We start from the raw sequence: 16217 nt of genomic DNA, 5'->3' as shown, positions 1-16217 counted from the left end.
TACGTAGCATTGAGAATTGGTTTCATAGATGATAGTGTTCTAAAGGAGCAAAAAATGTGACAATGAGGTCATCCAGAATTAGAAATTGCGACTTCTAAAAAAAAAAAAAGAAATTGCGACTTCTAAGATTGGTAGGAAAAAGTGAAGTAAGCCAGAGTCTAGAACAAACAGAGAGGGGTACAGTTTGAAGGGGTCCCCTTGATACTGATGTACTGTCTGTTTTATATGTTGCTGTTTTATATGTTGTGCTAATAATTTATAGAGGATATTTCACTGATATTCCTGAGGGATATTAGCTTGTAATTTCCTTTTCATGTCAGATTTTGAATCAAGTTAAGCTGGTTTCATAAAATGAGTTGGGAAGTTTATCCTCCTGACTTTGGAAAGCATGTAATACTATTATTTCTTCCTTAAATGTATTATGTAACTAATCAGTGATATCATATGGGCCTACAAATTTCTTTGTGGGAATATTTTTGGTTACTAACTTAATTTTGTTAATAGATATCAAACTAATAGAGTTCTTATTATTTATGTAAGTTTTGGTAAATACTATTTTTGAAAGAATTTACATATTTAATCTATGTTGTCAAATTTATTAGCATGAGGTTGCTCCCAGTATTTCTTTATTATACTTCTAGTATCTTGTATTTGTAGTGATGTCCCTTCTTTTATTACTGATACTGGCAATTTGTATCATCTCTCTCTCTTTTTCCTAAACTTTTATTAATCTTTACAAAGAATCAACTTTGTTGGTTTCCTCTGTTGTGTGTCTGCGGTCTACTTACCTATTTTCTTCTTCTTCTTTTTTTTTTTTTAACTATTTGCTTCCCTCTACTTCCTATATGCTTAATACTGCTATTCTTTAGGCCGATTCTTAAGTTAGATGTTTAGATCATTCTTTCACAATTTCCCCCCCAAAATGTCCATTTAAGGACAAAAATTTTCCCATAAGTACTGCTTTAGCTGCATGATACATGCTACCTGCCCTTATTTCATTTTAATTCAGTTTGATTCCAGTGTGCTCAGAGAATATATTTGGTATGATTTCACTTTTTTTGAAAATTTGTTGAGACCTACTTTTGGACCCAGGATCTAAATGTTCATGTGCATTTGAAAATGATTCATTTCTTATCCAGATTTGTTGAGATATAACTGACACATAACATTGTGTAAATTAAGGTATCCAGCTTGCTGATTTGCTACACTTGTATACTGCATGGTGTTATCTAAAAGGCCCCCATCAAATCACATAATTACCACTTCTTTTTTGTAGTGAACACATTTAAGTTCTGGTATCTTAGCAAATTTCAAGTATATAATACTATATTATTATTATTATATTAAAAAAATTTTTAAAAGATTTTATATTTATTTGACAGAGAGAGAGAGAGATCTCAAGTACACAGAGAGGCAGACAGAGAGAGCAGAGCACGCTGAGCAGAGAACCCGATGTGGGGCTTGATCCCAGGACCCTGAGATCATGACCTGAGCTGAAGGCAGAGAGTTAACCCACTGAGCCACCCAGGCGCCCCTATAATACTGTATTATTAACTATAATCACCATGCTATATATCAGATCCCCAGAATTTATTCATCTTTTAACTGGCAGTTTGTACCCTTTGACCAACTCTTTGATGTCTCCATTTCCACCATGCTGCAGCTCCTGGTAACCACCATGTTTCTATGAGTTTAGCATTCTTAGATTCCACATATGAGCAATATTTGTCTTCCTTTTTCTAACTTCTTTCCCTTGGCATAATGCCCTCAAGGCCCATCCTTATCACAAATGGCAGGATTTTCTTCTTTCTCATGACTGACTAATACTCTGATGTGTATATACCACATCTTCTTTATCCATTTATCTGTTGATAGATACAGTTTGTTTGATGTCTTTCTTGGCTGTTTTGCTGCAGAGAACATGGGAATGCTGGTATCTCTTCAAGACTGTTTTGATTTCCTTTGGATATATGCCTAGAAGTGGGATTGCTGGGATCTTATGGTGGTTCTATTTTTAAATTTTTGAGGAATCTTTATACTGTTTTCCATAGTGGCCGCACCAATTTACATTCCCACCAACAGTTCACAGGGGTTTTCTTTTCTCCACATCCTCTCAAGCTCTTGTTATTTCTTGTCTTTTTTTTTTTTTTAAGATTTTATTTATTTATTTGACAGAGAGAAATCACAAGTAGGCAGAGAGGCAGGCAGAGAGAGAGAGAGGAGGAAGCAGGCTCCCTGCTGAGCAGAGAGCCCGAAGCGGGGCTCGATCCCAGGACCCTGAGACCATGACCTGAGCCGAAGGCAGCGGCTTAACCCACTGAGCCACCCAGGCGCCCCTATTTCTTGTCTTTTTAAAAAGATTTTATTTGTTTTTTTACTTATTTATTTATTTAGAGAGGTAGTGTGCATGTATCAGTGGGGGGGGGTACGTAGGGAGAGGGAGACAAGAAGGTTCCCTGCTGAGTGGGCAGCCCAATGCAGGGCTTGATCCCAGGACCCTGAGATCACCACCTGAGCTGAAATCAAGAGTAAGAGGCTTAACCAACTGAACCATCCAGGCCCCTTTCTTTCTTTTTGATGATAGCAGTTCTAACAGGTGTGAGGTGATTGCTCACTGTGATTTTGATTTGCTTTTCCCTGATGATTGTGCTGTCAAGTAAGTGCCTTTTCCAGTTTTGGAAGTTCTCAGTCACATTTCTTTAAATAGACTTTCTGTCCCCCTTTGCCCTGTTCTTCATTCTGGAAATCAATAATTTGTGCACGTTTGTTTTGCTGGTCCCATAGATCATGTAGGCTTTCTTCACTTTTTTTCATTGTTTCATTTTTGTTTTTGTTGCTCTGATTAAATAATTTCAATTAATCTGTCTTTGAGTTCACCTGTTTTCCCTCTGCTTGGTCAAGTCTGATTTTGAAGCACTCTGTTGAATTCTGTTCAGTCACTGTATTGTTTAGATTTTTTTTTTTTTCAATGTTTTCTTTATCTTTATTGAACTCATTTTGTTCTTGTGTTAACTTCCTGATATCATTAAATTGTTTTCCTGTAGCTTCTTCAAGCATCTGTAGAACAGTTATTTTGAAATCTTTGCCGGGCTGTTCCTGCAGCTTCATTTCTTTGGGATCGGCTCCTGCAAGTTAATATTCTTCCTTTGGTGAAGTCCTGTTTCTCTGATTCTTAGTAACTCCTATAACTTTGCTTAGGTGTTTTACACATTTGAAGAAGCAGTCATATCTTCCAGACTTCAGGGAGTCACTTGGGTAAGGGAAGAATTCCACTTGTGGGTAGAAGCACATGGGGTTATGCTGTGATACTGGGTCTAGAGCCGCAGGGCATTCAGTGTGGAGGTGTGTGGTGGCACTGGGTCTGGGAGGTATGATGTATCTTTAGCTCAGGCCGCTGGGGGTCTACAGCATCAATAGCTCTCCAGTCCTTTGCGAGTGTTCTGTGGTGTCTGCCGTGGCTATAAGTGCTGTGGGCTCCTTAGTGGTACCTTCAGGTCCAATAGGTAGGGGCCAGAACAGGTAACTGACAATGATGGCCAGATCCTGTGGTAAGCACATACTTTGCTGTGGAGGCCAGCTGCGGGTGCCTGTGTAGAGGCAGGGGCCAGGGGCCGACTATGGGTGCACTGATAGCTGTGGGGACAGTTGTCCCTTGGGCATGCACAGCATGAGGAGCATCAGGACAGTGACCTGTAAATGCACTGCCAGCTGGTGCTGAGTGCATGCACAGCGATGGGGGTTGCTGCAGGGGTCTGGGATGATGTCCTGTACTTGTGCAGCCACAGGAGCCTTGGCTGGCTGCTGGGGCAGTTCTGAATTTAGAGTGGGGGCTGGAGGGAGGGAGCAGAGGGAATAGGAAGGCTGAAATCAGCAAAAGAGAATACCTGGCTGATGAAATCTGCGGGGGGGTCCTGCAGGGGGGTCCAGGTTTTTCTGGTCTGGGTGGGTAAAACTGAAGGATGGTGCCCAAAAAGGGCTAGGGAAGCTCATGGCTCAAGTCTACTGTTCCTCTCTCCCTGTTAGAGGGACATTTTCTATTTTTATGTTTGTTTATTTATTTATTTATTTAAGCTGGGGAGTTCCTGTTTGGTGCTAAGCAATGCTGGCTTGGAGGAAGGGATGATGTAGGCGAAATGAAGCTGTCCTCCTCTTTTTGAGTGGTTATTCTCAGATATTTCATTCAACTGTGTCCTAAAGTTTGTTTAGTGGTGTCCAGAGCTCTGTTTTTTTGTTCATTGTTACCTATTTCATTGTTGATCTTTGGGGTGTGGGGGTTGGGAGTTGGGGTCTCTACCCTTTGATGATGTCACTTGAAAAGTATTCATCCTTTGATTGTTAGATTATCTATCTATATTATCTTAGGTCAAATTGGCTAATTATGTTGTTTAAATCTTTAATGTTCTTGCTGAATTTTTGCCTTTATGTATTTTGAAGCTAAATATTGTACTTGTAGGCTATGTTATTAGCTTTGTACAAATTCAGAATTCTGCTTTCATTTTTAATTTTCTTATATTATGAAAGTCTCCCTTTTTCTCTAGCATTACTTCTTTCTTTCCTTCATTTTTGACTGACCAAAAAAAAATGTAACTTTAATGAATTAAAACCCATAGTTTTCTTACATACCAGGGATTAATAAACTGTAGCCCATTGGTTGGCCAAATCTGGCATGCATTTTTGCCAATAAAGTTTATTGGAACATAGCCATACCCATTTGCTTATCTGTTCTCTGTGGCTGTTTTACAGCAGAGTTGTGTAGTTGCAGCAGAGTCCATGTGGGCTCCAAAGCTAAAAATATTTACCATCTGACCCCCAATTTAAAAAGTCCATAGACAACTGCTGTATACAAATAACAAGCTTAGTAGATGTTTAAAAATCTCATCTAAAATGGCCAAGTGTTACTTATTTCTTAAAGTCTATTTTATAATATTAAGAGCTAACCAGTTATCTTCTTATTGGTGCTTGCATGGTTATTTTGTTCCCTTCATTCTTTCCCTTCAGTGTAATTGTACCCTTAGTTGTTTTAAGTGGGGCTCTTGATAATAACATGTAATTGGATGTTGTTTTATTTTTTAATTTTTTTTTCCTTTTAAACTAGTTTGTTTACTCCATTTACTGTTGTAATCACTGATAATGTGTGTTTAGGACTATCATCTTGATATGTTACTTCTATTTTGCCTTCTGTTCTTTGTCATTTTATTCTCTCTATTCTTTTGTTTTAATCAATTATTATTTTTACCATTTCATTTTCTACCTCTATTCGTTTATTAGTTTTAGATTATTTGTATTTTTTTGGTGGCTACCTTTGCAATTTCCTATGCTTCCTCGCTTATTGTAGTACCTTGTACCTCAGACCATGAAAGAACTCAACATTAGTTTTTCTCTGTTCTCTTCCCTTACTTTTTGCTATTGTTCTCATATATTTTATTTCTACATGTATGAAAAATTTGCATAAAACTATTACTATTGTGTTTAAATGATCAATGTATTTTATATTGACCCTATAGATTTAAACTTTATGGTGCTCTTCATATTCTATTATAGTTTCACGATTTTATTTGAATCTTTTTTCCACATGAAGAACTTTTTAGCAGGTTTTTGTAGTGCCAATCCATTGATTTTTGTCAGCTTTTCTTTGGCTTCTAATGTCTTTATTTTACCTTCATTTTTCCCCCCTTTTTAGTCACCTTTTTTGATATTTAATTTGTTGACAATAAAATATATCCATTTAAAGTGACTAGTTCAATAAATTTGAAAAAAAGTATTCACCCACATAACTACCATCCTAATCAAGATATAGAATAATTTTATTACTCCAACAAGTTCTCTCATGGCCCCTTAATGTCATACTTTTACCTTCTCTATGAATAGACTGGTCTGCTTTTTGTCACTATAAATTAGTTTTGACTCTTTAGCCTTTATTTTTGAATTATAATTTTGCATGCATAAAGTTTTAGGTTGACTGGTCCCCTTCCACCACCATCTTCTTATATTAAGAGGTCATTCTGTCAACTCTTTGCTTCCATCGATCTTGTTACAATATCAACTGAAGCTTTCTGTTGCTCATTTAAAACTAACACATTGGGGTGTCTGGGTGGCTCAGTGGGTTAAGCCTCTGCCTTCAGCTCACAATCTCAGGGTCGTGGGATTGAGCCCCATATTGGGCTCTCTGCTCGGCGGGGAGCCTGCTTCCCCCTCTCTTTCTGGCTGCCTCTCTGCTACTTGTCAAATCACTCTCTCTGTCAAATAAATAAATAAATAAATGAAATCTTAAAAAAAATTAAAAGTAATACATTTTTTATTCTCTGTTTTTAGAACTTTCTCTTTGTTCTCTATTTTAAATATGCCTACTTTTTTGTGTAAGGAAGATTTTACATCTAATGAGTTTTCTTGTTAGCTTGGTCCTATATTACATAGTAGTTCAGAAAAAGCAAAAATTATCAAATACACTCACCACTTTTGTTTTATAGGATTGTTGAAGTATTACCACATAATTCACCCATTGTATGTTTACAATTCAGTAGATTTAGTCAGTTCACAGTTCACTGAATCACTACAGTCCAGCTTTAGAACTTTCCTATTACTCAAAAATTTTTCTTTAAGGCCCTTTCCTATCACTTCCTGTCTTATATAGTTTGTCCCTGTCTTTACAGAGCTGCTTTTTGTGCATATAATTTGTGGATTTTTTGGTAGGTATTTCATATAAATAGAATTATACATGTAGTTTTTTATGTTATGCTTCTTTCACTTAGCATAATGTTTTCGAGATTCATCCATGTAATGGTACTTCATTCCTTCTAAGTACTGAATAATATTTCATTGCATGGGTACACCAAAGTTTGGTCATCATTCACTAGTTGATGGACATTCTAGTTTGTGCTGTTGTAAATAATGTATTTATGAACATTCACATACATGTATTTTTGTGGACATGTTTTTATTTCTCTTGGGTAGATTTCTAAGAGTGGAATTGCTGAGTCATATGATAAGTTATGTTCAGCTTTTTAAGAAACTGCCAGACAGTTTTCCAAAGTAGCTGTACAATTTTGCACTTCTACTAGCATTACATGAGGCTTCCTACTTGCACTTCTACTAGCATTACATGAGGCTTCCTGTTTTTCTACATCCTCACCAGCACTTGGTATTATCTCTTTTTGATTATAACCACTCTAGTGAGTGTATCTCATTGTGGTTGTAGTTTGATATTTTCCTAATAACTGCTGATACTGAAAATTTTTCATTATATTACTAAGCATTTGCAGTCAAATTCTCTACCTCTGAGCTATACCCCCATTACTAAGCATTTGTGTGTCTCTCTTGGTTAAATATTAATTCAGGGTTTTGTTCCTTTTAAAATTGGATTGTATGTCTTATTTTTAGTTGCCGATGTTCTTCATATTTTTCTACATACAGGTTATTTACCAGATGTATAATTTAGAAATATTTCCTCTGAGTCTGTGGTTAATATTTTCATTTTATTGATGGTATTCTTTGAAGTGCAGAATTTTTTTTTAACTTTATGAAGTCAAGTTTCTCAGTTTTTTCTTTTTGGCTCATGTGCTGGTGTCATATCAAAAAATTCATTGTCTACACTAACGTCACTAGTATTTAACTTTTTTCCTATATTTTCTTCTTTCTATGTAAACGTCAGAGGTCTAAGTTCTTTTTAATATTTTTTGCATATGAATATCCAATTATCCTAGTATCATTTGTTCAAAATATTATCCTTTTCCTGTTGTTGAAAATCAATTGGCCATAAATATGTGTTTATTATTAAATTCTCAGATCTGTTCCACTGGTCTGTATGTCTCTCTTTATGCCAGCACCACACTGTCTTAATATAGCTTTAACAGTAATCTTTAAAATTGGGTAGTAAGTCCTCAAACTTTGTCCTTTAAAAAAAATTGGTTTGGTTATTATATGTCTTTTGCATCTTCATATAAAATTTAGCACCAAACTGTTAATTTCTACAAAAAAATTCTACTTGAATTTTAATGAGGAGACAATTGAATTTATAGTTCAATTCTCTGCCTACTTTGAGAATTTTTCTTTGTCTTTGATTTTTGGCAATTGAATTTAGTTGTGCCTAATTATGGGTTTTTAAAGCATTTATCCTGCTTTGGATTTACTGCATTGCCATTTTTTTTTTTTTAAATCTGTGGGTGATAGTTTTCAATATTTACAGCTATTTTTTCTCCCTCCTTCATTCTTGTTTTCCTCCCTTTCTAAGACTTTCTCTCTCTCTCTCTCTCTCTTTTTTTAAAAACTGATTCCCACTCTTAATCTTATATTCTTCCTCCCCCCTTTTCTTTCTGCTATTTTCTTTCTTTCTTTTTACAGTTAAGATTTTTTTTCTACTGATTTGTCTTGCAATTCAATAATGTCTTCCTCGTGTGCTATGAGACTTAAATACCAGATAATACATTTTTTAGTTCTAGAAAAATGTGTCTACTTGTTTCTTTGTAATAGATTCAAATTCTTCATATTTTTCTCAGTTTTTTCTATTTCTTCTTTATGTTCTTTCACATAGTTTCCATAAAAGGTTAAAATTTTTTTCTATGTTTATAGGATGTAATTGACACATAACATTTTGTAAGTTTAATATGTAAAACATGTTGATTTCGTACATTGAGTTTTAAATCTATTTTTTAAAAGATATTATTTATTTAAGAGACAGTGCAAGTGAGAGCACAGGTGGGGGGAAGGGACAGGAGAGGAAGAAGCAGACTGCCCACTAAGCAAGCAGCCCAACACAGGGGTCAGTCCCAGGATTCTGGAACCATGATCTGAGCCAAAGGCAGACACTTAACTGACTGAGCCACCTAGGTGCCCCTTGATATGTTTATATATTGCAAAATGACGACCACCATAGCACTAGCCTGTACCTCTATCATATTATTGTCATTATTTTTTGTGGTGAAAATATTTAAGATTTATTCTCTTAACAACTTTCAGGTATATAATACATTATTGTTAACTATTATTGCATTGCTGTGCATTATATTCCCAGAACTTACTCATCTAATTGGATGTTTGTACCCTTTGACGAGTATCTCTCCATCCCTCTTCCTTCCCTCCAGCCATTGGTAAACACCATTCTACTATTTATATAAGCTCATTATTTTTAGATTCCACATATAAGGGAGATCATACTGGATTTTTCTTTGTCTGACATATTTCACTTAGTATAATACCCTCACTATTTTTTCATATTGTTGCAAATGGCCAGATTTCCTTTTTTTCTCATTGCTGAGTAGTATTCCTGTGTGTGGGTGTATCCTATATTTTCTTTATCCATTCATCCACTGACAGTCACTCTGTTTTCATATCTCAACTATTGTGAATAATGCTGCAGAAAACATGGAGTACAAATATCTCTTTGAGATTCTGCTTTCATTTCCATTGGATATATACCCAGAGGTGGGATTGCTGGAGCATATGGTGGTTCTATTTTTAAATTTTTGAGGAACTTCCAAACTGTTCCATAGTGACTACATCAATTTGCATTCCCTTCAGCACTAGAATTCTTTTTTCTACTCATCCTCATCAACACTTGTTGTCTACTGTCTTCTTGATGACTGCAATTCTAACAGGTGTGAGGTGAGGTCGCATTGTGGTTTTGATTTTCATTTCCCTGATGATCAGTGATAACGAACATCTTCTCATGTACCCACTGGCCATTTATATGTCCTCTTTGGAAAAAAAAAATCTATTTAGTTTCTCTGCCCATTTTTTAATTGGATTTTTTTTGTTAATGGTTATATGATTCTTTATATGTTTTGCATATTGATCTCTTATCAAAAATGTGGTTTGCAAATATTTTCTCCCATTCTGTAGGTCACCTTTACATTTTGTTGAATGTCTCATATAAGTATTTATTAAGTTTTGCTTATTGTGGTTAATATCTGAATTATGTTCTGTTTATGTTTTCTCTTTAGATTGGAAGTTATACTCTTCTAACTCTCTATGTACTTAACAAATTTTTATAGTATGACAATGTGAGTAAAAGAACCCTGCAGGTTGTAGATGATGCTGTTTTCCGTTATTTATTTATTATTTATTTATTTTATTATATTATTTTTATTATTTTATTTTTATTATTTATTTATTTATTTTTAAAATTCTGTTAGGTATATAGTTTGAAGGGGACCTCGTCTTGGATGATCTGTGTTGGGACTGGGTTAGGGTTTTTGTAAGATCTAGTTTACCTCTGGTTTATCCCTTGTGGGTCTTTGTCCTTGGGATTAATGTATTAGGAGGATGCTGTTCTGACCACTGGAGGTTTTGAGCATAGCTCTTTAGGTTCTTGCCCTATACAGCCTCAAAATCTGGTAATGTCTAAAGCGCAACAAAATAAGTCATAAAATACATTTTTGTGGTATCTTTTTTTTAATCCAATGAACTAAGAAATTGTGAAAGATTTTATTCTGCCTTTCCAACTTAGTCCCCCTGCCCCAAGTTTCGCGTGCTGCCTCTGAACTCAAGAACTGACCCTTTGCAAAAACTAACCTTATTTCTAGGGCTTCTCTAGTTTTTTTTTTATATAGGTCAGCACCTATAGAGCCTCTAAATTCACAACTTCTTTCTTTTTCCCTCAATAGAATCTTCTCCAAGGGCAGGCCTCTATCCTCATGGAATTGTTAATGACTCCAGGAAAAGAAAATGGCTGGTGATTGTCAACTATCCTAGGAAAAACTCTTTGGAGTCTGAAATTTTAGTTCTAGTCCTCATTGGTTCCTCACTTTTCTGATATTTTTAGACATACAGTTTTTGTAATTTATTTGCTTTTTCTCCTCTAGTTGCAAGAAGAATCACTGACCTGCCACAACTTATTATACATTTCCTGGAAGTGAAGTTCATTTTCTGTCAAAGAGAAAAAGAGAAGTAAATTCCATCATCTATCTATTAACCAGTAAGTTTATTATCTATTAACCAGTAAGTTTATTTTAGATGCCAAGCAAAACTCTGAAACTTATTATTTATAAGGCAGATGAAAGAGTTACTATAAAGGGGCAACATAAAATATACCTAATATAAGGTCACTGAGAATATATTATCACTAAGTAGCTCAATTTTTTTTTCCTTATCAAGATTACAGGGAAAATAGATATAGTTTATCTGAAATTTAGAAAGACATTTGACAGAGTTTTCAATGATATCCTTGTTGTCAGATGAAGAAATGTGAGGTTGATGCTGATACATTTAGATGGATTTACACAGTCAAAGGATCAAACCCTATGAATCTGGATGGCTTTTTGAAGAGATCAGTGTGAGTCTGAAGAAATGTTTCTGTGAATGCAGCACAAAGCTTGTTATTGTGACCACTGGATAGATTTTAATCAATGAATTTGATGAAGACAAAGATAGCACATGGATTATGGTCTGTCAGAGTAAATTCCAGTAAACTTAAAGAATCAAGAACCAAAATAATTTTAGCAGACTGCCACGAATAAGGCTTAATGGGTGCAAATGTAATATCCTACATTTGGATAAAATAAAAACTTAAAATGCAGGCTAAGAAAGACAGAAATATATGTTTAAAAATCACTTGGGAATTATTGTTGGCATGAGCTCAGAATGAGTCAACAGTGTGATAGGACTGCCAAAAAGGCCACTATGATTTAGGGCAGCATTTAGTAGAGTATAAGGTACAGAATGAGGCAGCTGATGAATCCATTGTACTGAATATTCCTTGGACATATGCTGTTGCAATGTGTTCTGAGCATCATACTTGCAGAGGGGGACCATATCTGAGGCTCACCCACAGGAGAGTAGTTGGAAAATAAAGGTGGGGAACATAAAGACAAAAACAGTGGAAATATGTAAGTGTCTTAACTTGGGGAAGAGAAGTTTCGGGGAGATATGAGAGTTGTCTTCCAATGCATATAGGATTGTTTGGTCTTTGAGGGTAGAAGTAGAACAGAAAGAGAAAAAGCTTGCATTTCTAACATCAAGAAACCCATTTTCAAAGATAGTTATATAGGTGTCTGAATTTTGAATTGGGCTACATGGTGTAGTTGTGGATATCTAAGACTTCTCAATCAGGAAGAACCAGACACTTGTTCATTTATAAGCTCTGTGATTTCACCTAATCTTTCAGACTCTCAGTTTCATTAATTCTAGAATGGGGACAATAATAGTACCATGTTTATTGTTATGAAGGTTAAGGGAAATAATTCAGATGCCGCCCATGCTTTCCGTGGTGCACAGCACATTTTACATGCCCAATATATGTGAAGTATTTTTAACGTATTGAGATTGGTAAGAAAAAGAAAAAAAATAAATAAAAAGCACCTGCCTCTAATGCCAGCCATAGTTTTATTGCAGTAAGTAGGAAACCAAGTCCCAACTCAGAAATTAGACTTGATGCCTGAAATGTAGGTGCCAGAGAAGCTGACTTAATCTGATATTACCATTAAGAGTCTACAGACCATGAAAGCTAATTCTTGAAGACTTCTCAGGTGTTATTTTCAGGTAGGCCTTATGCTTGGATAAGCTCATACTGTGAGTTGATGAAATATCAATTTCTTTATTCCTTCTACATGGCCAGTTTTTACAGAATGGAATGCATGTATGCAAACATGCCTCTTGGATTTTGAGTATACACCCCATTTAAAATAATTTCCTCCTTTTCTCCTCAGAGTACATCATTACACACATATATAAGATGTGGTTGGAAAATACAAGCAGAATTTACATATGTCACATAGTGGTGCTGAGATAGTGATGATCACTTTCTGTAAGAAGCATGGTTCAAAAATACTATGAGGTGTCCTTTTATGCTCATTAGCATATATCTTATATGCTAATATAATATTTCCTTGAAAAGGCTACAGAGCAATGGTTACTTGAAACTTTGGTGGGAGTGTGGACTGATACAACCACAGTGGACATCGATTTGGTAATATCTATTAAAATTAGAGAGGAACATACTCTCTGACTCAGCAAGTCTGCTGCTCTGTGTTTGGCAGAAAAACTCTTGTATGTGTGTGAAAACAGAAATATACAGAATGTCCCTTGTAGCAATCTAAATGTTTACCAAGTAAAGAAAGAATAAACAAATTATGGTTTAATTATCTGAATGAATGCTTGTACCACAACTAAGATGAATAAACTAGAGGTACATCTGTAAGCACGGATAAATTAAAACACACATAACATTGACTAAAAATACTCTTTCTGGAATGATATATACAATGTGATTCTGCTTGTAGAAAGATTGAACCATAAAGCATTGTTAAATAATGTCTATGGTCATAAATATGGAATATATAGAACCATTCACAGTGAGGTTTATTTTAGAGGAAAGTAAGTAGAAGAAGGGGTTGGGGGCTTAATTCTTTCTGTAATATTTTCTAAAAGGTAATTCTGAAGCAAATGTGGAATAACATTAACATGTGATAAAGCAGGGTATTAAGTATGTAGAAGTTCATTATATTCTTTTCTAATCTGCATGTTTAATATATTTCACAAGGAGAAAAGAAGGCTCTGTTTTCCATGTCTTTGCTCACTTTTTTTTTTTTTAGATGTATTTATTTTAGAGAGAGTGAGTATGAGTGGGGGGGGGAAGAGAATCTCAAGTAGACTCCCCACTGAGCAGGGAGCCAGACCCAGGGCTGGACCTCACAATCCATGAGACCATGACCAGAGCTGAAACCAAGTGTCAGACGCTTAACCAACTGAGCCACCCAGGCGTCCCTGCACTTTTTCTTGAAATGGCTATGAGAAGACCTAGGGGCCCACTGGGTGGGCCAAAAAGAAAAAAAAAAGGAAGAAAATTGAGGTCAAAGTGTTAGCCAGTACTCAAAGTTCTCTTATATATGTAGTATGGTTTTAAGTAGTATAATTAAGGTCATGGGTTAAGATTCAGAAAGCCCCATAGTATTTCTGTGGAGAGGTTTAACTAAGAATAAGTTTCCACTGTAGAGGGGAATGAGAGATTAGTACAGACAAGGGAAGGCCCAAGGAATGTCTTAGTGGGGGTAAGGGGGGCTTCTGAGGAGATCGCCGGCCAGTGTGCGGGTCAGTGTAAAGACCCTGTGCACTTGGGGAGGAGAATAAAGGTGGCATTAATGAAGGGATTACAGATGAGAAAGGCTTGAAGCAACTTCATACTTTTGCTTGGGGTAATCTGGTAAAAACGACCCTAGGAATTCCAGCCCCCAAACAAAAACAGCTGGGACTGTGGCTTAGTGGTTAATGAAGCCCATGCTACTTTGGTCGTAGAAGAATGGGACTTGCCTAAATGTCCAGACAGCAACTTGGTCTTTTCTCTCCAGGGCCCTGCAGAACAGAGGGGATCCTACTCTGTGCCCTCAGGCAGCTAGTGGGGTGCATGGATTCCCCAGTGGGGACTGAAGTTCTAAGTAGAATCCTTTTTCTGGCTTTGACTGAGCAGTCTTCATTCACTTTCCAGAACCACTGGGAAATAATGGTCCATATTCAGCAAGAAATTGCCTTTTTGTTAATGTATGAATTTTTTTGTATTTGAAACTAGTGGTTTTGTTTTTTTGTAGGTGTGAAGCAGAGACATCTTGAGGGCTCATGATAAGTGTATCTTGTCCTATAAAAGCAACATGAGCTCTTAAAAAATAATATCTAAAGATTAAACTTGGCCTTATATTGTAATGCTAGAGAAAGAATCTTGGGAATATAGAGATGGGCAGCATTATAATTTAGATGTTTTTCCAGCTTCTATATCGTATGTATTTTAATATTTAAGGAGGGATGAAGGAGTTGGTAGGGGAACATGAAGGAAGCCACAGAGGTGAGGAGTGAGGCGGTGCAGATGATCGTAGTGTTGGAAAAATTCTTTGGTCCCCTGATATGGGCAGAGGTTTATGCTATAAATAATCCCCATCAGATTATTTCTTTTTCACTTTAAAGAAAATTTAAAGTTTCTGTTGTTTAGCCTGTACTGCCTTCTCCTGGTTGGTCTTGGATTAGCAGCTAAGGTACAACAAAAGTAAAGCTTGTGTGCAGGAATCCACACAAACACAGGTGCTGTGTGCTGGATGACACTGCCTGCCTGGCGCCATTGCTCCAACACTGGGAATACATCCAGATACGAGGGGTGCCTTAGAACCTTGGTCGTTGTGCTTCATGACTCTCGTCTTTGTGATCCCAGGCATACGTGAATAAAATACCTAAGTGGAACACTTAAGCTGCTCCATGTTTGAGGAGGCACGTGTGTGCAGACTGAGGTGTCTGTGAGTTGCCTGCTTCTAAATGAGGGAAGTTATGTGGACTGTGAGGCTCTGCTAATATACTTAAGCTCATGAAGGGACATTTCTTCTGTGCCCTCAGAGTGGCTTCTCATTTTATTTCGGTGACATGGCAGGGGTGTAATGAAGAGGTTGAAACTATAGTCTTCAGAATCTACAGACAAACCTCTGTTCAAAAAAAAGGTAATTGGTCCTTTCTCAGTGAGGATAACCCTGCTTAGTTGTCAGACAGATTTTGATATTCTGAGGATTATACCTAGAAGGTGAACGAGAAAGAAGGGACTGAGAAAAATATCAGAAAGAAAAACTTCGTGACTTTTGAGAAGAAGAAGCCAAAGCTTTATACACACACCTGTGCACACACACATGCATGTATGTATAACCATATATATGTACATATATCATGTTATACCTGGAAACTGTACAGGGTCGGCAGTCTACCTGTGAGGAAACTAAAAGATGGAAAAGGATCAGGAAATGCTGACACAAAGGAAAATATTGGGGATGGAGAGCATGGTTGAGGTTGTCCCTACCCTTCTGTTGGCGCATCCACACATCAGAAGCGCAGGAAGGGAGCGTGTGGATGTGGCGAGGCCATAAATCAAAGTCCAGGTAGTGGAAGCTTGAGAGCTTGAGCCAAACCAAGAGTGAAAAGCAGGTTGCGGCCAGCTACCCCAAATGAGGCAGAATAGAAGCTAAGTAAACACCAGGAAAAACAAGTGGAAGTGAGAAAGCCAATGTACTGTCATATGGGGAAGAAGCCAGTGGAATTCCAGAGAGATCAGTCTGGGTCCAATCTCAAAGAAGACCTAGAGTCACAGGAGTAGGAGGGGGAGCAAAAAGTGCACACACTGGGCTGAGACAAAATTTAATTTCATAGTTTCTTGTATTTCCAAATGACTTTTTAAAAAGATTTATTTATTGTATTTGTTTTGGGGTGGGGGGAGGAGCATAGACTCTGCCCAGTATGGGCCCCCAGGCAGAGCTTGATCTCAA

The 16217-nt window shown here is 36.6% G+C and overlaps 1 long non-coding RNA gene across 1 annotated transcript in view; it reads left to right on the top strand.

Moving 5' to 3' along the window:
- LOC122889904 overlaps positions 1–14455 on the top strand; it is a 59309-nt gene extending 44854 nt beyond the window's left edge. Inside the window, exons 3-4 of the long non-coding RNA XR_006380994.1 lie at positions 10797–10909; positions 14414–14455. This is a non-coding gene — a long non-coding RNA (uncharacterized LOC122889904). The remainder of the gene's footprint in view (positions 1–10796; positions 10910–14413) is intronic.
- Positions 14456–16217: the final 1762 nt, after the last annotated feature.

The sequence above is a fragment of the Neovison vison genome, chromosome 11, assembly GCF_020171115.1.
Source record: "Neovison vison isolate M4711 chromosome 11, ASM_NN_V1, whole genome shotgun sequence".
Lineage (NCBI taxonomy): Eukaryota > Metazoa > Chordata > Mammalia > Carnivora > Mustelidae > Neogale > Neogale vison.
The sequence above is the reverse complement of the archived record's forward strand: the minus strand, read 5'-3'. Positions and strand labels throughout refer to the sequence as shown.